The sequence below is a fragment of the Armigeres subalbatus genome, chromosome 1 (assembly GCF_024139115.2).
Source record: "Armigeres subalbatus isolate Guangzhou_Male chromosome 1, GZ_Asu_2, whole genome shotgun sequence".
Classification (NCBI taxonomy): domain Eukaryota; kingdom Metazoa; phylum Arthropoda; class Insecta; order Diptera; family Culicidae; genus Armigeres; species Armigeres subalbatus.
The window spans coordinates 199,573,698-199,597,068 of NC_085139.1; the positions used below are offsets into that span (position 1 = coordinate 199,573,698).

General features: G+C 42.0%; 1 protein-coding gene across 5 annotated transcripts in view; it reads left to right on the forward strand.

Annotated features, from left to right (window-relative positions):
• Nucleotides 1-23,371, forward strand: part of LOC134205671 (phosphatidylinositol 4,5-bisphosphate 3-kinase catalytic subunit beta isoform) — a 136,771-nt gene that overhangs the window by 102,753 nt on the left and 10,647 nt on the right. The gene's annotated exons all lie outside the window — the stretch shown is intronic.

Sequence of the window (23,371 nt, forward strand, 5' to 3'; positions counted from 1 at the left end):
GAGGCTATACGTTCAATGAGGCCGGTACAGCACTCACCGTATTTCCTGAGCGAAATACGATCCATATTGAGTGCTCTATCGAATCGCTTTTATACTATCACTTTGGTATGGGTCCCTTCACATTGCTCGATCCCGGGTAATGAGAGAGCGGACTCACTTGCCAAGGTGGGCGCTATGGAAGGTGATATATACGAGCGTCAAATCACCTTTAACGAATTTTGTTCAATTTCTCGTCAACAAGCCTTGCTCAGTTGGCAACGAAAATGGGATGAAGGAGATTTGGGTAGGTGGTTACATTCCATTCTCCCGCAGGTCTCGAAAAGACCTTGGTTCAAGGGGTTGGACCTTAGCCGAGACTTTATTAAGGTAATGTGTCGTCTAATGTCCAACCACTACTCACTAAACGCGCATTCCTATCGAGTAGGACTCGCAGACAGCAATCGATGCGGTTGTGGGGCAGGCTATCAGGACATCAATCACGTTGTCTGGAACTGCCCTGAATACGGTATTGCTAGGTCCGATTTATATGCATCCCTCCGGGCCCGAGGGAAACCAGAAAATGAGGACATTAGAGATGTGTTGGGAAAGCTTGATATTGACTACATGGCCCTTGTTCACAATTTTTTGAAGCGCATCAACGTCATTGTTTGATTCCCTCTCCCCCCATTCGTAGGGCCATGTCCACCTTGTATTCTCCCACTCCGCTCTGTAGAAACGTTTTGCTTGTATCGTTGCAGTTTGTCCCTGTTCTGAACCACACCAATCATCATGGGAAGACTGCATCAACGCTACCTACGGACACCAATATAATCCCAAGCCCCAATCCCATCCAATTTTTTTTGTATGTACTCCTTAACCTCGACCAAGCCGCGAGTTTTTCGGCTCCCCAAAACTAACATAAGAACATAAGAAGCAAAAAATGAAATTGTAATAAAATTTCAATTGACTTTCGGCTCCGTTATGCCTTCGAGCGCTTGAGCCTTCAAATAAACGCTAAGTGAAAAAAAAAACTCACTATAAAGTTCCTTTCTCTCAAATCCGTCCTTGCATGGAAAAAGCCAAAAGTAAATAAATGCAAAAATGAATAAATTTCTGGAAAACTTTTTGATAGACGTCCTGGGAAATTAAAAAAAAATCTTGGAGGTTCCCTTTCCTAGAAAATAATCCGAAGTTATTTGAGAATCGCTACTTGCGCTACTTGGTTTATTAATTTTTTGAGCACCAGGAGGAGAATTTGAGTATTTCCCCTGCGCTCAAATTCGAATATTTACAGTACAGCATCAGCGTTATTACTACATGCGTACGTTTGACGCAACGAATCATCAACGTTCCACGCTAACGGTAGTATTGACGAACGTGTGTCGTGCGTCGATTTGTTTTTGTATTTTTTTTTGCTCCTCTTAATTGCCCAATGAAACAGAAGCTTAGTCTACGGAGGCCACAGCGGGTAGCTCCATTAAGCCGAAATTTGCATTCCTAAGATCGCGATGCCGTAAATTAGGAAGTAACGGAAGATAGCGAAAGTAACACGCTCAAAAGTCACCTCACATGGTCGATTACCGAGTGAAAGCAAAATCATAACATCGCTATCAAGACAATAAAAATATAAAAATCTGTATTCATCATAATTAAGTGAGATTACTTTGCAATGTGACAATGACTAAGCAGTCTAGAATGATAGATTACACTTAGACATAACAGCTTTTAAGGCTATGAAACAAAAAGTATTCTTAATCTACCGTTAGACAAGTTATATGGATGGGGATGGTTTCAGTCAATTAGTCAGAGTTCGACTCATTTGTCAATAACGCAGTCCAGAATATGAATTTTGAATTTGCTTGTATGATTGGTTGAATTCATGGTATGGTTGTAGGGGAAATGCTCCGATCTCCATCTCACTGTACATATATCCATCTCATCGCTTAACAAAGAAATACGGCACCAAATTCGTCGCTTCTTTTTGTCAACATGCGTGCTCACTGATGAAAAAAATCACAAAAATAATAAACAAACCAAATTCCTTTCCATTGCTTTGTTTTTGATGGGATGGAAATAGGAGCTATGAGATGAAGTGGCGAACCGTTCCCCTATATACCGATTGACACCATCTCTGATTCTCGGTCTTGTGGAGTGTCTTCACCTGTGCATCATATAAGTTAGTTAGTACTACATATTCAGTTTAATTCCACTACTCGACTCAAGTAGTGGAATTAACCCCTCGTTATACGCGCAGGTGTAGCCAAATCTACTTTTAATCCATTGTTCAGTATTGCGTCTTAGGATAATTATGTTAAAGATTGATTCTGTATTGATATCTTTTGAAACGCTAAAAATTGAACAAAATTTCGAAATAATCTCAGTCTGTTTTGTGGCTTGATAAACACTAATTTGCCAATCGTTCTGCAATCTATATAGACGATTGCAACAGCTTGTACCACTAGGCCCACTAATACATACTTCAGTTGCTTCAGGATGATGAAATATCTCAATTAGGTTTTTAACCAACCATCCTAAAGCGTCTGCTGTCTCAAATTGTGCTGAGTTGGGTTGTTTACCCGATGATACGAAGTTCCACTGTCTCACACATATGTAACATGTTGTTTGTTGGGCGAGGAACAAACACGTTGGTTCTCGAAATGAATGAACTGCACACCACACCAGCAGAGCAGTGTTGTTGTTTTTCTCCATCCATATCGTGCGGAGAAGATGACGACGACTCGATGGTTGTTTGTGGCTGGTTCGTTCGTTCGTTCGTTAGCTCGTTTGACGCGATCGAATGCGCCGCGCTGCGCGCAGCGAACCTACAGCTACACGGTGGGTGGTAGTAGTTTGCTGCGCTCGTTCATCGACGACAACGTTTCCGTTTGTGAATGACTCAAATCGTGTCACACACAGACCATGTTGGAGACTGCGGCACGAATAGTATCTTTAACTATAGTGGCCTACGCGCGGGAGAAAAACAACTCTATCAGTTTACACACCGTTAAAGGCAAAGACCGCCGCCATCGATCCGGTCATGTGCCTTTTGTTGTTTTCGCGCACTCACGGCTATTTGCAGAAGTATGATGTTGGACGGAATTCTGGCGACGACAGGTTAGGATTGCATGGGGGAGATATACCGCAACAATTTCGCTAATTAGGATGGAGAAAAGCAAACAGGATGACTAGAAGATTTGACCGTAAAAAGGTCGTTGGTGACGACTGCTCGCCATGATCGACAACATCCCGTGATGTCATGTGAATATCATGCGGGGTAGTACTGACAAGGACAATTTTCTCTCTCGCTCTGTCTTTATTGGGACTATATCCGTCAACTGGAATATGTTTTGTCGCCGCATTGCTATGTATTTTGGAAGACTTTATTAGTTTTGATAAGAGCCGATCAGTTCTTGACTCAATTTAGTTTTCTTCGGTACCTCTACTTCATTTCCAATTGAAATTTGGGCCTGTTTTTCAGCGTAGTTTTCTTTTAGTACTTTCACAAATTGGGACCGATTTTCGATTTTGACATAACTTATTTTGTACGATTTCCTCCAGAAATTTTCCCATGCATTCCTAATTGAGGTCCACCATATAGATTCCTTCAATAATTCGTCCAAAAACCCTTAGGCTAGAATGAACAGGCTGAGAATTATTCGATCTCAAATTCTTCGAAGTGTAGCATTCATGCATGAGCATGTGCATGATGACCGTGCATTTCGTAGTTTACTACTTGGAAATGTATTATTTATTTATCAAAACTTCTGGATAAAGGAAAACCCCGAAATTCCTATATAGACAATATAGTGGCATCTGAATTTCTAAAAATGGGAGAAGAAACTTTCCAGACTTCATTAATAAAAAATTCATTTAAATTCCAAAAGAAGGAACTCCCCAGAAGTTCGGTAAAACGAATTTCCTAGAAACACGTAACGGACATTTTTCAGAATTCGTAGAGAAGATGTCTCCATAATTCAAGAGGGAAAAATTATTAAGAGTTTTCGATCGATAGGCGATTTCACAGGATCCTTGGAAGAAAATTTATTAAAATTTCTGGAGGATGACTTTTTTTAATATTGAAAAATCGGAAGGGTTGTTCACAAGACTCGGCCGCATGGTAGACGTTGGACAACGCAAGAATATTATTGTAACACAAAACGCATTGTCGTTTATTATGGTGTAAATATGAGAATAGTTAAGTATCTGAGACACATTTTGGAATCTTTTGGAGAAAATTTTACTTGGCCACCTCTGACGCCATCCATGCGAATAAATATTTCTAGCACCTTTCTACGATGTGCGTTCGTGATTCTGTTACGGACGGCAACTTTCTGACGTCGTACTTTGAACAAATTCGCCACTCCCAATCTTCCTTTGTATAGAATGGTGGCTCTGAGAAGAACCGAATAATTTCTAATAATGCATGTTCCAACGTCCTCAGCCTTGCGGTGAAATGCGCGTCTATAAAGCAAGATCATTCCCGGTTCCGGTTTGGGCAATTTTAGCTTTGGAAGTTGTCTCGACTTCCCTGGGCATAAAAAGTATCTTCGTGTTAGCCTCATGATATACGAATGCCAAAATGGTAACTTGGTTTAGGAAACCTCGGTTTATAATGCCAAAAAGAAGAAGCATCTTTCGAATCACTAACAGCTGTCGACGACGACCACACGACCCACTCCATAGGCTGGAATCAAATTTGCTTCAGCAACTCCGCCGATGCTGGGATCGCTATCTGCTCTCCGCGACATTTCCAATGAAATGCCACGCACGTGGAGAAAGCAGTTTTCCTATAATCAATAAAGAAGGTCCATTAGTCCCGCCTCTTTGTTGATCGGCAAATATTGTGTAACTGTAACTCTCACCAAAAAGGGCGTGGCTACAGGACTAACTTTATTGATTACAAGAAAGCAGCTTTTCCACGCACAACGGCACAAGAGCCTTTTCGTTCGAGATGTCGCGGTCCCATCATCGGCATCGGCGGAATTCCTGTTGGAAATTTTATTCCCACCGATGGTGTGGGTCGTGCGGTCGTCGTCGTCGGCATCAGCAGCACTCAGATGCAATTTTCTCGCCTGTTTCGCTACGATGGCGGCTGTGGCAGCAGCGCGGTAGAGCACATTTCAAGCTCTATCTGGAATAAGGGCGAATGTCGCAAGAGAGGATTCTCTTCGTCGACTTCCCTTCTTTTAAATAAAAGTGACAAGCAGCTGATTTCTTTGTGGTTTATCACCCCAGAACGAAAGAAAACAATGCGAACTTGCATCTTGAAGTTTTGTTTGTTTGTTTGTTTATTACTGACACGTTACACCAGAGGGGTGCATTTGTGTCAAAAAAAAGTTCTGTTACAATTCTAAAGTTTTTCGTACAATTGTGTGTGGTGCAAATAATTCAATAGGCTTTCAGTTGAAGTGTCTGCATTACCCAGGGCCTCGCGTAAACTATCGCCGATGTTATATTCACGTCTTCCCTTTTCGTGCTTCTTGCATTCTAGAATAAGGTGCCGAACATCCAGCACGGTTCCGCAGCATTCGCAGATTAACGGGGGTTCTTTTTTCAGAAGAAACGAGTTAGTGTACCGGGTATGGCCGATTCTCAACCGCGTTTAAACGCGCTGATCCATCGTGATATTGTGGTCTGTCCATCTATAGGTGTCGTTTTTCACTTCTCTTAATTTTGCATCTCTGGATTCGTACCATTCGTTGTCCCAGTGACGACGTATGGCATGCTTCACAACTTTCAGTGAGTCCTCGCTTGGAATGGGTATATTCATAGGATGTTGGCTTCTCGCCTCGTTAGCTAGGCGATCGGCTTCCATGTTTCCAGTGATGCCAGCATGCCCTGGAATCCAGCAAAATCGTACAGCTTTATATTTTATGACGTTTTCAATATCTTGGATCCATGGGTGTCGGGATCTATCTGCTTCTAAAGCCAGCAAGCAACTAGCCGAATCCGTAAGGATCACTACATCTTCAATATTTGGGATCGAAACGGCCATCTTAATGGCGTATGCTTCCGCAGAGAAAACGCTGCACTCTTTCGGGAGGCTATACGTCCTTGTGAACCCAGTGTTGTATAATGCGGCTCCTACGGCATCTTCACCCTTGGAACCGTCGGTGTATATAATTGTCGAGTGGTGGAACCTGGAAGCTAGTAGCTGTTGAACAACTGGTCGTACTTTCTCCGGGGGGTCACCTGCCCGAACAGTTTTCTTCACATCCCACACAATCGTCGGTTTTCGTGAATTCCACTCACGATCACCATGCCTAGTAAGGCGACTGATTACGGGGAGCGCTGTATCCGTCAATTCAGTCAAACGATCGAATATTCGTCGAAGGGTATCGTTATTTCGGTGTTTAGCTTGTATTCGGATAGCAGTACGCGCTATAAACCGCGCCGCTAGTAATTCGAAGGGGAGAGTTCCCTCCTCAGCCATGATCGAGTCACGAAGGCTCCGGAAGCAAACCGAAACATTTTATTGTAAGTGGGAGCAAGTGTTTGTAATGTTCCTGGACCTCCTAAGCTCACCAGGCCGATCCCGTAGGTAAGTTTCGAGGTCACTAAGGTGGAACCGACCTGCAGCAAAGTCGTTCGATTGTCACGCGGAAGCTTGGCGCCGATTATTTTCAGAATCCGTAGTCGAGACTCGCATCATTTCTTCATCATTTGGCAGTGTGGCTTGAAGGTCAGCGTTCGATCCAAGGTTACGCTCAGGATCCTCAGTCTGTTTGTCCTTGGTATGGCTTTCCGGTCAATGGTGATATTCTGCGCTGGCTCACGACGCGCATTCGGGCTGCAGTAGACTATTTGAGACTTCGTTGCTGACACCGCGAATCCGACACTCTTGACCCATTTGTGGACGGTCTTGACGGCAACCTGCAGTTTACGTTGCAGTCCTTCAGTTTTTGTCTAAGTATAACGAGAAGAATGTGGTCCGCATACAGGACAATGTCAACTCCGCTCGGCAGTATTCGATAGATGGGTTGCATCGCAACGAGAAATAGCGTTACAGAGAGAGCTGATCCCTGCGGCACACCGTTTTCCAGTTGGTGCTCACGAGACAGATGTCCTCCCACGGACACTTGGAAGGTTCGCTCCGAAAGAAAGCTTCGCAACATGTTCGTCATCCGAACACGTATCTGCCATGGCTTAAGAGTACACAGTATGCCATGCCGCCAGGTGGTATCATATGCCTTTGACAGGTCCAGTGAGGCTATCAGGCAGTGCTCGTCAACGATTGGTAGTGATCTCTCCAGTTCGGCAAAGTAGGTATCGGTGCCAAGGCCTGAGCGGAAAGCAGCTGATTTCTTTCTGGTTTATCACCCCAGAACGATAGAAAACAATGCGAACTTGCATCCCGAGGTGATAAACTGTAAAGAAATCCTTGTCACTTTTATTCAAATGAGGGGAAGTCGACGAAGAGAATTCTCTCTTGCGACATTCGCCCTTTTACCAGATAGAGCTTGATTTCTGCAATGGTTGCCGCCTGAAGTACCATCGATTGGCTATCATCAGTGAAAGCAGCTCTTAAGTCATAATTTGAGGCGAGACGAATGTTGATCAAAGTACAAATGATTCGCTTGGTGATGGCAGATAGTTTCCGTCGGAAGCAGTATCACAAGCACGCGTCAGAGAGACGCTGCAGAAAATTATAGCAGTCAATTGAAATTTTCCCTCAAGATTATAATTTTAAAAGGGTAGACTGCTACTTGTTCCAGGTTTTATCTCTATCTATGCGAATACATTAGTGTTGAACTTAATTTTAAAATTAAAAAAACACTAATAAAGAATAAAAAAAAAAAAAATGCGAATACATTTTTGCAGCTTCCGTTTTAGACGCTCGTGATTCTGCGGCCGACGGAAATTTTCTGCTGTCATCAAGGGATTATGACTTGTACTTTAAACAAAATTCGTCTCGGCCAAACCATAAAATTGTACTACGGCAGCGTTTTGGCGTTGCAAAGCGGTTAATTTGCACTTTGAACAAAATTCTCCACACAACAACCTTCTCTTGTATAAAATGGTGGTACCGAAGAAAAAAACAATTTATTGATCCTGCAACAAAACCAGATCCAGAACCATGAAAGTAAGTTTCACTGGAGTGCCGCTGACGCCGAAGATAGCCACTCGATAGTTTGCCGCTAAACCGCTAAAGATGCAAAAACCACCGCCATCGATGCTAGGATCGCTACCAACGCCATCGTTTTGTGTGCGCTCTCCGTTCCCACTCACCGTAGATCATCGTACAGAAATGACGCGCGAGTACGAATCATATATCACAAAGAACCATGGCTCCGTAAAGTGTTTTACACGCCTGAGCCTACCAAATAAACGAACTTGGAAAAAAAAAACTTACATCATTCTGATGTCCGTGCTAGGAATGCATGAACGGGATTTGTTGGTTCTGATATTTTTACTGGGTAGGACAAGAATTGAAATTTTCATTAGTTTATCGTAAATCATCAAAAGTTCTGAATTTCTGAACAGTTTCGAGTCGATTGATATTTAAATCTTGAAAATCCATCGATAGATAAAGGCTGTATTAACATTCAAAATCTTACATGATTGCGTGACGGTCCCCAATTTTAGATTCTGATTTAATACCCAGTACCTTCGGGCAAGACGTTGTCCAGCGTTAAAAAATAATAGAATGACATCAACATTGCCAGAATGTCAGTTGGCATATATGCAGCTTGTCTCATATAATTTCCGAATGCAAATTTATTCTGAAAAGTTAAGATTCGGATTAGTCTTTCCTGCAGATCCGACAAAAATCCGACTATTTGGAGAAGACCGTAATTCCCTAAAATCCTTGGAGGAAGAATTTCCCATAATTTGTGAAGGTGTAAATTTCCCCAGAGTATTTGAAGTAGGGAGAGCCGTTCCATTGAATTCTTGGGAGAGTAATTCCACAAAAATTTTGCATAAGTAATTGCTGGTGGTGGGGTATTCCAGAAATCATGTGGAATAAATAAACCAAATTTCTTGGAACCGGTTAAGTAGCGAGGTGTTTGCTAATATTTGTTTTCATAGTTATGCAAAGATTGTAGCCAACGAATAACTACAGGAGTATCTGAATAAGACGCATTTTGTCAAACATTTAGCCAACTCCTTTACAAACTTCTCGCTCGTTGAGCGCCCACTTATTTAGTCTTGCACAAGAAATAAGGCAAAAGATGTTAAACTTATATGGTAATCAGCTTTCTCTTCTCTGGTGGCACATTATATCAAGATGACTGTTCTAGGAATGGTTTTTCAAAAAAAAATATCGATGTTGCTAAATCGTTGTTTTGATTGTCGAAATATCGATATATCGACGCTGAAACATTGATATTCCGATATATTGACACGTTTTGAAAATTGAAAGCACGAGCACAAAAAAAAAAGAAATTACGGAACAAAGAAGTGTAACTTCACATCACATATCACATTCTAGTATTTTTTTTCGGATTGTAGCTAATGTTTGTTATATTTCTCAGTTTAATTTATTGTGGTTCATGTTTCTCTAAGTAAAAATATCGAAATCCGATATCAGCTATAGAATATCGATACGGTCAAATATTACAATATAACAAAATATCTATTAAACGAAGGGAAAATATCGATACTCGATATATCGTTTCGGTATCGCCCATTCTTAAAATGTTTATAGTGATAAAAAAAAATTCTTAGTTAGGGAAAAAATTAAAGGATGCATATTGGGTGAACATTTCATCGGCGCTTCTAAAATTGATCATCCCGGTCTAAAACTTGCAGCCAGTTGAAAATAGTGGCGGCGGCGGCGTTTTTTCGGCTGTCATGGCGCGGGGTGGTGGCGCATACAATTTTCACCAGGATTTTGCCTTCCAATGTTTGTTTACAAAATCATTTATGTACACCCATATCGCAAATCAGTTTCGAATTATCAATTAAAAGCTTTTCTTTGCCTGTCTTTGCATGAGAATTTATCTTGAGCTGCAAAATCACAATAAATGATACACTATGTCCACTAATCCAGAATGTTTCTCACTCGAAAATATCCTAGACCGGACCGAGAATCAAACTCATACTGTTCATATGAGTTTTTTTTTAATTTTTCACAAACAATTGTGACGACCTATTTACATGAGAGCTAAAACCTTTCGTTGTATGTGCTGCCTTCAGCATGGTTTAGTTCTTTTCATATTGATAAAATGGCGACAAATAATTGAACATTATCTAAGTGTCCGAAATTTAACGTTAACAGTCTTTATGATCTGTTTTGTAGGCATTCATGCATCGTAATTCTATTTAACTTAATTATAAGGTGAAAAAATACACCCTAACAAAGTTACATCGTACTTTAAGACCTCTATAACAACGACAACAGAGTAATAAATAACCTACTTACTGATCATAGAAGGTTTATCAACTGTCAAAATAAATATACATTTTCTGAAGATACCATTTGCTAAAATAATAATGAAAAAACACAGTGCTGGAAATTGTTCTCTTGTTCCAATCTATCGCATGAAATATCTACACCAAAATTCACATGATTTATCGCACATTTCCAACTACATTGAAACCTTGAAGCTTTACCTAAATCACAATACCACGCGCCACGTTGACTGGCCCAAACTTCTGATTCGACATTCATTGTCAAACAATCTGTTTATTTGTTCGACGGAAAAATAAATAAAACTGTAAATTAGATCGGTGTTTGCAGATTCGAATGTGCGAATTAAGGAATGAATCATTTGTTTTTTATTTATTTGCAATATCTAATCCAAATATTCCGCCACTATGCCAGGTTTAAGACAAACGAAAATGCACCCTGATCTTCTGGTTGGTTGGTAGAAATGAATGTCTTTCAAGCACGAGCGCAAACCGAGTTGCCACAAACAGAGAGGTTGCAAGGTTATTGTGTTTCTTTATTTGCCGTGTGTTGACGCAATCCATGTGAAATTCCATTCTCCTAATTAGTGTTGTTGTTGGCATTGTAGATGACACGTGCGGCGGTGGGGTTCCGATGTTTGGATCAAGTTCCAATAGAAAGCAATAACAAACATTAATCTGCCTTGCTGCGTTGCCCCCGCAATATACGTACTTTCCCAATGTACGTACTATCATTTTCCCAGAGCGGAGTATTATCAATCAGCACGCGTGCAGAATTTGGAACACGCAGCAGGAGGCATACAGCTGTGTTTATTTTCGCGCCACCAAAGCTGGGGAATTTCGCATCATTTACAACACACACCCGCACAGCGGTATCGGAATAATATGACGTTCGAACTTTAAAACGTATGTTTATGATCTGAAATATGGGATTTTTTTTCATCTGGAAAATAAGTCCCATTAGGTGCGTACTTGATTATCTGGTAATGTGACGCAAATAAGTACGTTTAACATTAAATTTCATTTTTTGTTTGAATAATTTCATCAGGAATATCCATGTCTTTTAATACATATGTATCACTGTATCATTGCTCAGCCGTCTGCACCATATTTCATCTTATGACATATCAGCAAGACAAACCACATCGAGCGTTATCTTCTTCTTATTGGCATTACATCCTCCACTGGGAAAATGCCACCTCGCAGCTTAGTATTCATTGAGCACTTCCACATTTATTAACTGCGAGGTTTCTAAGCCAAGTTACCATTTTTGTCGAGAAGTCGAGAAAATTTACAACCCGGAAATTTCCTAGACCGGACCGAGATTCGAATCCAGCTACCTTCAGCATGGTCTTGTTTTTTAGCCGCACATCTTTCTTACCGAACGTCTATGGAAGAGAACCCGCGTTATCGAGCGTTATGTTTGTACCACAATCTCAGTCTGCATCTGCCACTATGTAGATAGTTAGGATACTTTGTTCTAGCAGGAAACATTACTAAGCCAATATGTTTGAAATCTTCTTTTCAAAATGATTCAGCAAAACAAAGATAATAACTAGAATACAACACATATTTGTGCTGATTTTAAGGTTATCATAGATTGTATGAACATAAGCAAAGCCGATACAAACATTTAAAAACAATTTTGTCTCCCCCTCCCTCTTTGGATTTTTTTGCTCAAAATAATTTAATTAAAATAATTTCATTTTTATATTTTATATTTTTTTATATTTCGATTTCTTCACCTCCGTTTAGGGCTTAAACCAGGTTTAAGCGTATGGGTAAGCACCGCTTAAGAGTTAAGCGGAGGTGAAGAAATCGGCCCTAAGTTACATAACATACAATAGAAGTAAGAATGATGTAAAAATCGTTTTGTTTGATGCCGATGACCGTCTAAGACGAGTTAAGTAACTCCATTTAATTCCACCAATTATTTCGATTCTTTGCAGATACGTATTTCGACCACAACTATGTGGTCGTCTTCAGTGTCTCGTACTTGACTAAACTTCGTCGTATACGTATCTGCAAAGATATCGAAATAATTGGTGGAATTAAATGGAGTTACTTAACTCGTCTTAGACGGTTGAATACATTCCACTAAAAAGAGCTTAAAATATTTTTTCTGGGGATGCCGATGAGTTAATTTGTCAATAACCGCTTAAGCCACGTCCTTACAAACACACATTAGCTCCAAAAATGCAGTACCTACATGCACGAGTCGTCGAAGAGTTCGCGAAATTGCATAATATTCACAAACACCCTCGTGCGCCGACATTCCGCGGCTATCGTGATTTTGTATGATTTCAAATCCACCGCATCCACAGCGCCTACCTCAGCGTTCAAAAATTTCCGATCAAGGTTGCCGTTGACGTCGAATGGCACGGGCTATTATTGGATGGCTCTCCGCACCGCAACCCCGCGCGATAAGGCGGCACCCTCGAACACACTTCAGGTGTGGAGAATCCATGAACCTGTCTTTGCGCGGGCGCTTATCAGTCAAATGAACCTCGCGTATGCAACAAATGCACAAATCTAAAATTAACCATGTTTTTATCGTCCGCCGATGGCAAGAGCAAAATAAACATTGCCTCGTGACCGATGCATAAACAATAATTATTTTCTTTGGAATTCCCAGCGTAAAAGTTGGCCCTAATTGCCCCGCGCCTATTACTAGAAGCGGGGATTGACATAAGTTGTTGTTTTGCTTCGGTCGGATATGCATCATCATAAACCACCCAATGCCTCTCGGCCGAGGCGGCGATGACTCGACCTGACTCACCAAGTGTAAAGTACCCACAAACGATGCGATGATGGAGAATTTTCGATCAAAACAACATTCCATTGCACATGTCGATGCTTGTCGCGATGCGATGGCCGTGTGGTGATGAATTGGTTTGTGGTCGCGCCGTGGTGGTGGTTGGAAGCGCGCGGGAACTACATTCGCGCATCCGTTCAAGATAAAATCGAACGCGACAGTTGCATTGCAAGTGTAGGGGCTTCGGCAGTGCGGGACCTGCGGCGATTCCAAGAAATGCAATACGAACATCGTCGGGTCGACGCGTTTTGACGATGGAGAATGGGGAGAATAGCCTCGGGGGGATAGGGAAATAAGTTTCGTTTGCGCGCGCGACATGACTGAGCTTAAAGGATGTCCTTTGCAAAGGTGGTAAGGCTATGAGATTAATAAGATCGGGAAAAGATATAGAAATAAATTGCACAAAATATTTATCGACAGGAAGCCTGCCCATTATAAATCCATACTAATCGAATTATACTAAGTGAAAGCTGTTGAGTATTCCTTTTAGCTATGTAGGTTTTCTTTCAACATGCGCTTGATGGGGAAGCGTCATTAACAGTATAATGAAAAAATAAATTTCCCCATACTAATTTGCATGCAAACTTGAAACGGCTTGTGCTAAATCAGTTTTAATCCAAATGAGCTCAAATTTTCAGAGGACACTCAGAACATAGTAAAGAATCAGATGAGCACTGTGGAGCAAAATCGATTTTTTGAACCACCCTATTCACTATACATGATCCGCAATGTAGCAAAGATGTAAACTAGGTATGTTGGGGGAAATTTAGCAGTTTGCGCAGGAGTAAAAGTATAACATTATCGTCATGGTAATTTATTGATTTATTTTGTTTCATTTAATTTCTTCTAACAAACATTACATAAACTGATTCGACACATTTACATCAGATTAAAACTGTACAATATAAAAATAAGAATGGTCTTAGTCTTAAAACAAAATAAATGCATCTTTAGATTTATTTTCCAGTGCTCCATCAGGTGTCGTATCTTTGTCTTAGACCGAAAAAAGCCAAAAAAAAATCCAACGCTATCCAAAAATATACTAAGCAAGGGCTAGACAGCGCATGTAACGCCAGATATCACGGGATCAGTTGTTAGCATCAATGATGTTATCGATCATTAAGTAATTTGCGTTCGATCATTTAGTAGTTTGTCAATAACTCATTCCAAAAGCTGTATTTCAAAATGAGTTGTATGGTGAACTTCTAGTGCGAAGGTTTTTCTACAACTCTGCTATAGTTTTAGTAACTTAGACTAAATGATAACAAAATTCTAATCATTCAGTTTAAGTTACTGCAACTAGCGCTATAACTCCGTTATAAGTTGAATTCTAACAACGAACCATTAGGCAGTGTTGTAGAAAAACCTTCGCACTAGAAGTCCATCATACAACACATTTTGAAATTCAGCTTCTGGAATGAGATATTAAAAAACTAATAAATGATCAAACGCAAATTACTAAATGATCAATAACATCCTTGGTTAGCATCGGTAGATCGACCCAAGATGTTCTGTTGCTATCAATAGCAGTTTCAAATTCACAACACTTAGTGGACCACCTAGTAGCAATAACTAAGTATCTGTTTAGTGGGCCTCGGCATAGACCTACTGGTTACGCACTACGTCGCAGATGAGTACCGTGTATACAATTGGTCATTTTCCATTTCACAGTCTCGGAGAGCCTCCAACCAGTGTGTGATCTTGATCTTCATTAGAGTGGCCCAGCCTCGTATGGGGAGAAAAAAAGTTGTCGAATTCTACGGGGCACCCCTCAGGATTGTGCCTTTGGGTAAGAAAATCATTCTCTGAAAATTTCAGCTCAATCGCATGTTGTATAAGCTGGCGCATCTGATTTGAAGTTTGTATGGTGGCTTCAGCCAAAATGCATAAGAAAATACACCTCCATCACTCTTGTGTTCAGGAAATTGGTTCGGAATGCCCGATTGACATCAGAATTGCAACAAAGGCAGTTGATATGTTAAAGATCAATTCCACAGAACATTATACGATAAATAAATGACTTTTTATAAAGTTTCAGATAATTTATTAGGAGTTGGGCTGTGCACTTTGGAATTCATTGATTGTCATGAAAAACGTGCGCATGTTATCAATGTCAATGTTATCCTCTGCATATGTTTGAGCGCGCGCGAAACCACACAACGCAGGCATCTTTGATGGCATGCGTATGTTGTTCATGGCAATCAATGAATTCCAAAGTGCACAACCTAACCCCTAATAGATCGGCCGAAAACTATAAAGGAGTTCATTTAATTATCGTATAATGTTTTGTGGAGTTGATCTTTAACACATCAACTGTCTTTGTTGCAATTCTGAGCTCAATCGGACACACCGAACCAATTTCTTGAATAAAAGAGTGATGTATTTTCCTATGCATTTTGTCTGAAACCACCATACAAACTTCAAATCAAATGCGCCAGGTTATGCAACATGCGATTGAGCTGAAATTTTCAGAGAATGATTTTCTTACCCAAAGGCACAATCCTGGGGGGTGCCCCGTAGAATTCGACAACCTTTTGTTCCCTGGGCCAGTCTAATCTTCATTTCCAAAATCAGTTTGAGATTCCGCAATCTATGAAGTCTGGATTGATCAAAAATCGGCATTTTCCCCGGAGCATTTCGGAAGATTCCGGAACATGTCCAACTTGTTTAGAAACTCTCAAAATGAGCTCTGTTGATCTTGTTTTGGAAAATTATGAGGTTGGAGGTGTCGCCAGCGAGGCTTCAAAAATGATCAAAAATGGTCATTTTCTCCGGGCATCATTCCTGAAAATTCCGGAACATGTCCAACTTGTGCAGAAACCCTCAAAATGAGCCTCATTGATATTGTTTTGCAGAATCATGATGTTTGAAATGTCGCAAGCTTCGTAGCTCCGTAGCTCACAATTTTCCGTGGGGAGGGGGAACTCCTCTGGACGATTCCGAAACATACCCAACTTTTAAAATTAACTCCATTGATCTTCTTTTCCAAAATCATGAAGTTTGAGGTGTCATAAGTGAGGCTTCATAAATGATCAAGAATGGCCATTTTTCCCGGGGGCACCATAGCATATGTGATTGTACAAATCGAGGGTGGCTATACAATGCTCAATTGAGCAATCTACTGTATATTGTCGCAAATTAGTACTTGGGATTAGTACCTTTTCCTATACAGTAGCAGTTGTATACCTGGCCACGTCCTTACAATCACGGAAGGAAGGGAAGGAATGTTAGCTCAACATCTACTATTGAAGATGCAGGGAACCCATACTACTCATAAATGTCTCGAGAAGGAAAATTTGTGTTAGTGGGTAAGGTGAATAATAGGGAGCTCTATTCGACAATATAGAGCGTTTGTCAATAACAGTATATGCTGAAAAAATATTAAAATATATTCATCAATTTACTTACGAACCGTCCAAAGGAGGACAAAGTAACCTGGATTCTACAAATGTTTCGCATTATATACAAAACACGTTCAACCACACACTTATTCACCGAACATTAAAATCAGAACCAAAAACTCGGATATTACGAATGTTCTAAATCCTACCTGAAACACGTCCGATCACGCACCAGTTGTTCACTCACTCGGCCGCGCGAACTATCTGCTTACTGAGCAGAAACACGACAGGCACTCGGCCATTTTTCCCGGGAGCACCATTACTGAAAATTCAGAAACATGTCCAACTTGTCCAGAAATCCTTAAAATTATGACGTTTGAGGTGTCGCAAGGCTTCATTAATGTCGGAACATGTTCAACTTGACAAGAAACCCTCAAAATGAGCTCCATTGATCTTCTTTTGCAAAATCATGAAGTTTGAGATGACGCAAGCTAGAGTTTATAACTGATAGAAAATGGCCATTGCAACAGGCGGACTAGGCTTCCGGAACATTCCCGAACACGTCCAACATGCCCAAAAACTATCAGGATAATGTCTATTGATCTTATTTTGCAAAATCATGAAATTTGACATGTCGCACGTTGACTTATAGAAGTGCTAAACGAGTGTTTCCACGGATGCCAAAAAACCTACCCCAGTACACCCCGGAATATTACCGGAACCAATGGCCCAATCCAAAATATTATCCCATTTTTAGAAACTAGAGATCTGAGCGATTGTTGATCGGTTGAAAAATGTAGAAGTTATGACTTTTTTTTTAGTGATTATATGAAAGCGTGAATCGTACGTTCAGGCTTTGAGGGTTAATGGTAATTTTTTTTATTCTTTAACTATTTTTTTCTACCCGGGAAACTAAATATGTTCAAATCCAGTCGCTTTCAATAATGTTGAGCTTTCATTCATTTTTGAAGTCTTTTCTTCGATAGATAAGCACCGCTTAAGAGTTAAGCGGAGGAGAAGAAATTGGTCCTTAATCGACAAAACAGGCCTCATATTATTTTTTAGTTGTGAAGTATCTCTGAACCAATCAAAAGCATTGCTAAAATTCGTAACCAAATCTTCGTTTTCATTTTCATTTATTTAGTCTACATCTAAACAGATAACACTGAATCAACAATTTGACGCCACAATACACGGTTCGAGGCCGCATCTCTCCATCCTCAAATACGCCCCACGCTCGCCAAGTCTTTCTGCACCTGGTCTGTCCATCTCGCTCGCTGCGCTCCACGTCGTCTCGTACCTGCCGGATCGGAAGCGAACACCATCTTTGCAGGGTTATTGTCCGGCATTCTTGCAACATGTCCTGCCCATCGTACACTTCCGGCTTTAGCTACCTTCTGGATACTGGGTTCGCCGTAGAGCTGGGCGAGCTCGTGGTTCATTCTTCGCCGCCACACACCGTCATCTTGCACACCGCCAAAGATGGTCCTAAGCACCCGTCTCTCGAATACTCCGAGTGCTTGCAAGTCCTCCTCGAGCATTGTCCATGTTTCATGTTCCGTAGAGGACAACCGGTCTTATTAGCGTCTTGTACATAGTGCGGTGACGAATCTTTTTTGACCGCAGTTTCTTCTGGAGCCCGTAGTAGGGCCGACTTCCACAGATGATGCGCCTTCGTATTTCACGACTAACATTGTTATCAGCCGTTAGCAAGGATCCGAGGTAGACGAATTCCTCGACCGGTATCCCCGTCTATCGTAACACTGCTTCCCAGGCGGGCCCTGTCGCGCTCTGTTCCGCCCACAAGCATGTACTTTGTCTTTGAGGCATTCGCCACCAGTCCATCTTTTGTTGCTTCACGTTTCAGGCGGGTGTACAGTTCTGCCACCTTTGCAAATGTTCGGCCGACAATGTCCATGTCATCCGCGAAACAAATAAATTGACTGTTCTCGTCCATAATTTTCCATAGCTCTACGTGGTCTATACTGCCGTATGCCGCCTTGAAATCAATAATCGGATGGTGCGTTGGGAACTGGTATTCATGGCATTTTTGAAGGATTTGCCGTACAGTAAAGATCTGGTCCGTTGTCGAGCGGCCGTCAACGAAGCCGGCTTGATAACTTCCCACGAACTCATTCACTAATGGTGACAGACGACGGAAGATGATCTGGGATATCACTTTGTAGGCGGCATTAAGGATGGTGATCGCTCGAAAGTTCTCACACTCCAGCTTGTAGATGGGGCATATAACCCCTTCCTTCCACTCCTCCGGTAGCTGTTCAGTTTCCCAGATTCTGACTATCAATTTGTGCAGGCAAGTGGCTAGCTTTTCCGGGCCCATCTTGATGAGCTCAGCTCCGATACCATCCTTACCAGCTGCTTTATTGGTCTTTAGCTGTTGGATGGCATCCTTAACTTCCCTCAAGGTGGGGGCTGGTTGGCTTCCATCGTCCGCTGAACTGACGTAGTCATCTCCTCCGCTGCCTGTACTCTCAGCGCCATTCAAATGTTCCTCGTAGTGCTGCTTCCACCTTTCGATCACCACACGTTCGTCCGTCAAGATGCTCCCATCCTTATCCCGGCACATTTCGGCTCGCGGCACGAAGCCTTTGCGGGATGCGTTGAGCTTCTGGTAGAACTTGCGTGTTTCTTGAGAACGGCACAGCTGTTTCATCTCCTCGCACTTCGCTTCTTCCAGGCGGCTTTTCTTCTCCTGAAAAGGTGGGTCTGCTGTCTTCGCTTCAGTCTTTAACGTTCCACGTTCTGCCAGGTACCTTGCTGCAGCCCGACCGCCCGCCCGACTTTCTCCCATATACCCGACGTTGTTCTCCGCTGCGCCGTTAATGGCTGTTTTGACTGTATTCCAACAGTCCTCAAGAGGGGCCCTATCGAGCTCACCCTCTTCCGGCAACGCTGCCTCGAGATGCTGCGCGTATGTAGTGGCGACATCAGGTTGTTTCAGTCGCTCTAGATCGTACCGCGGCGGTCGTCGGTACCGAACATTGTTGATGACGGATAGTTTTGGGCGCAGTTCAACCATCACCAGATAGTGGTCAGAGTCGATGGTAGCGCCACGATATGTCCTGACGTCGATAATGTCGGAGAAGTGCCGTCCATCAATCAGAACGTGGTCGATTTGTGATTCTGTCTGCAGTCGTGATCTCCAGGTGTACCGACTTTTTTTTTCCTTATTGGGTATTTTAATCACTGCGACCATTTGTTAGATCTATTGTGATATATGCCCCATTTGATACAGCTTTGTCAAGTTGACGCATCATTGCTATGAAGAGCAAGTTCATCATCTTGACTGCCAGCGTCTTCCCAATGGGGTATTATGGTTCTGATGAATCGTACTACCATATTGGGATTTGTTCTGGTGTACCGATACGGAAGGCTGTGTTGGAAGTAGGTGCTGCGAATGGCCATATTCTTGGAGGCAGCGAAATCAATTAGTCGTAGGCCGTTTTCGTTCGTCAGCCAGTGTGCGCTGAACTTCCCAATAGTCGGTCTAAACTCCTCCTCTTGGCCAACCTGAGCGTTCAAATCTCCTATGATGCTTCCGGAGTGTGGGCTATGGACGTTGATTATGCTGAAGTTGAAGAACCGGTCTTTGATCCTCAACCTGCACATTCTCTCGTTGATCGGCCACCACCCGATCACGCACCTTTGCATGTCGCCCATCATTATGATGGCTGTACCCAGCTCTGGTAGATGATATGATTGCCTTAAACGTTCACACCATTGATCCCTTCCAACACACCTCATGCAGCGCTACGATACCGAATGCGCGGTTCTTCGGCATATCGGTGAATATGCGTGTGCTGCCGATGAAGTTAAGAGATTTACAGTTTCACGAACCGAGTTTCTAATCGCTAGTCTCTTTTCATCGCAGTGGTCTTCGCCGATGATTTCGGTCCGTACTCTCTTGTTGATTGTTCGTTGCGTGAGTTTTGTTTGGCTGGCTTGCAGGGCACCAAACCCCCTAAATTTCCGGAGGACCATTCCTCCTTATTTCCGGTGGACCATGGTGCACAGTTTCACTTAGAGTCCCTCGCTGGCACTCGGACGATGATCAGCTGCCCCTAACATGGAGAACAGACGCTGTTGTGAGCCGATCCTGACATGGAGAACAGACGCTGGAGGAGACATGGAGAACAGAGATTTGCATCTCCGGAGAGGAGCCACAACCCCCACCCCCTCTTCCCTGTCATCATACAACCATAGTGCCCACCGGGGTAGGTTACCCGATCTTCCCTAAGGTTGCTCGTATCCCGGCCAGCACCGCGGGGAGGTAGGGATAGGAGTTGCTGGGTAAGAGGCTAAGGACCGCGAGATGGGGTGTATGGGGTAGTTTTTACGCCACTAGAGCATCGGAGCAACTACTGCGTGCTTAAAAAAATCGGATTCTCTCGATTCCTAAATAGTAAATAGTTTCCAACAAATTTCAAATTCTAGTTGTCCTAGCTGTTCAAGATTTCGTAAAATGATGGTAAAGAACAGTAAAATATGGATTCTATGACACTACCCCGAATGTCATTAACCCGAACGCCAATACCCCGGAAGGCTATTGCCCCAAATAATCAATTACCCCGAATGGTCACTACCCCGAATTATCCTTACCCTGAATGACCATTGCCCCGAACTTGTAAAAAAAGGAAAATAAAAACTTGTACTCACTTTCTCGCTCACTTTATCACATTATTAGATTGCGTTTCAATAATGAAGTTGAAAATAGGAACTAATCAGTCAAAAATAACATATTCAAAATAATTAAAGTAGGAGTCATTTACTCACCTGGCTTATTTCGGGCTACCGCGTTGTTTAAAAGACGGAAACATTTACTTTTTCGACTCATCTCGGGTAAATGCGTGCTTTAAAAGAAGGAGGCATTCACTCTTTCGCATTATTCCGGACAAGCGCGTGCTATTGGCGAACAAACGTTGCATGAAGAAGAAGAAGCATAAAGATGATATTCGAAAAATATTGCACGGGAAAGCATACGAAGAAAATTTTGAAACTCTTTTTAAAAATTCTAGAAGCAATTTAATTAAAAACGGTTAGCAGTGCGGGTCGGAAATTTCTTATACTGGGTATGAAGTACAATATCAGTAAATAAAATTTTTAATCGAAATGATGTTGTTATTATACAATATAAGAAATTTCCGACCCCGTACTGCTAACCGTTTTTAAATTTTCTACGTATGCTTCCCCGTGCAATTTTTTTCGAATATCATCTTTTCTGCTTCTTCTTCTTCATGCAACATTAGACTGCCAATAGAGAGTCGTTTTAGTGCGGGATGCAAGCACGTTCCCAGTCCCGAATCGAATGGCCGAAAGGACGATAGCCGGACACAAACGAACCGCAACCACACCGACAACATGGTAACATTCGTACGCTTATCTCAGTTGACATGTGCTCGCTGTATTGACAAATAGGAGCAGCTGTAACCGGAACAAATACTGACCTTCCGAGCAAGCGCAATAACGACAATCGGAACGTAACCTATTGTCGTTAGAATACAAAACCTTGATGATAACAAATCGACCGGCCCGGACAGAATCTCCAATACTTTGCTGAAGTCGCTGAAAGACGTTCTGATCAATTCATTGCACATGCTGTTCAATTCTTCGCTTTCCAATGGGTACTACCCTGATTTCAGCCGTTACTCCATTCCTTAAAAAAGAGTAAAAGTCTAATGTTGAAAACTACCGCGCCATAGCAATCCAATCCGCTATACCGAAACTTTTTTAATCTCTGGTAGATAACCACCTATACCAAACTGTTCGTTCAAACATATCAACAACCCAACATGGTTTCCTGACAGGAAAGTCCGTCATAACGAACCTCTGTGAATTCTGCTCCGTCGTAACTGATTACATTTCGCAAGGATTCCAAGTTGATTGTATTTATACTGACATGAGTAAAGCGTTTGACATGGTCGACATTGAAAGCATTCTGAGAGCTGTATCAAATTTCGACTGAAAACGCTTTTGGAATCAAGAGTTCAATACGTAAAAGTGAACGACAACGGCATGTCAACTCAGGTGTCCCACAGGGAAGTCATCTGGGGCCAAACTATGTGACTCATTCTTTCGTCTTGATCTACGCCGACAATGTAAAAATATTTAGGCCAATCAAATGTGTACAAGATTCTGTACTTCAACAAACCGATCTCCAACATTTTGGAAGATGAATGGGCGAGAGAATGGGCTTAGTGTCAACGCTACCGAAAGTTCTGTGACGACGTTCACAAGGAAAAACAGTCTCTAATTTTCGGTTACCAGTATGTAGAAACCGCCCGTGATCTTGGTGTGACTCTTGATCGTGCTCTCATGTTAAACGAGCGTAATAACCGAATTGTATAGGAAGGTCTACACTTGTTTGCTTTATTGAGAAGGTTTGGAAGGGATCTGGACGATTCGCATGCAATAGTGAATGTGTTCGTTGGACTCGTTAGGTCGAAACTGGAATATGCCAGTGTTGTCTGGACACCACAATACACTGGCCAAATTCAACGACTGGAAGGTGTCCAAAAAAAGTTTGAAAGGTTCACTCTCCGGAATCTTCCGTGGACAGGAGAAGAAATACCATGCTATCAAGACCCCTGTGGCTTGGTCAATCTCGATACGATATTTACGCGTCACGAGATAACAGATATTGTGTTCTTCACTAACATCATGACAGATCGTACCGAGAGTCGACACCTCCGAGGATAAATTCAGCTGAATCATCTACGACAACGGAGAGTATTTAACCCCTACTACGCAATCATCGTAACTACCTGATGCAACACACCTGCGATTAGATTTATGAGGGAGTTTGACCGTTTCAAAACGTCATTTCTTTAGATATGGGGTCCGAGATGATAAAGATTAGGTTAAG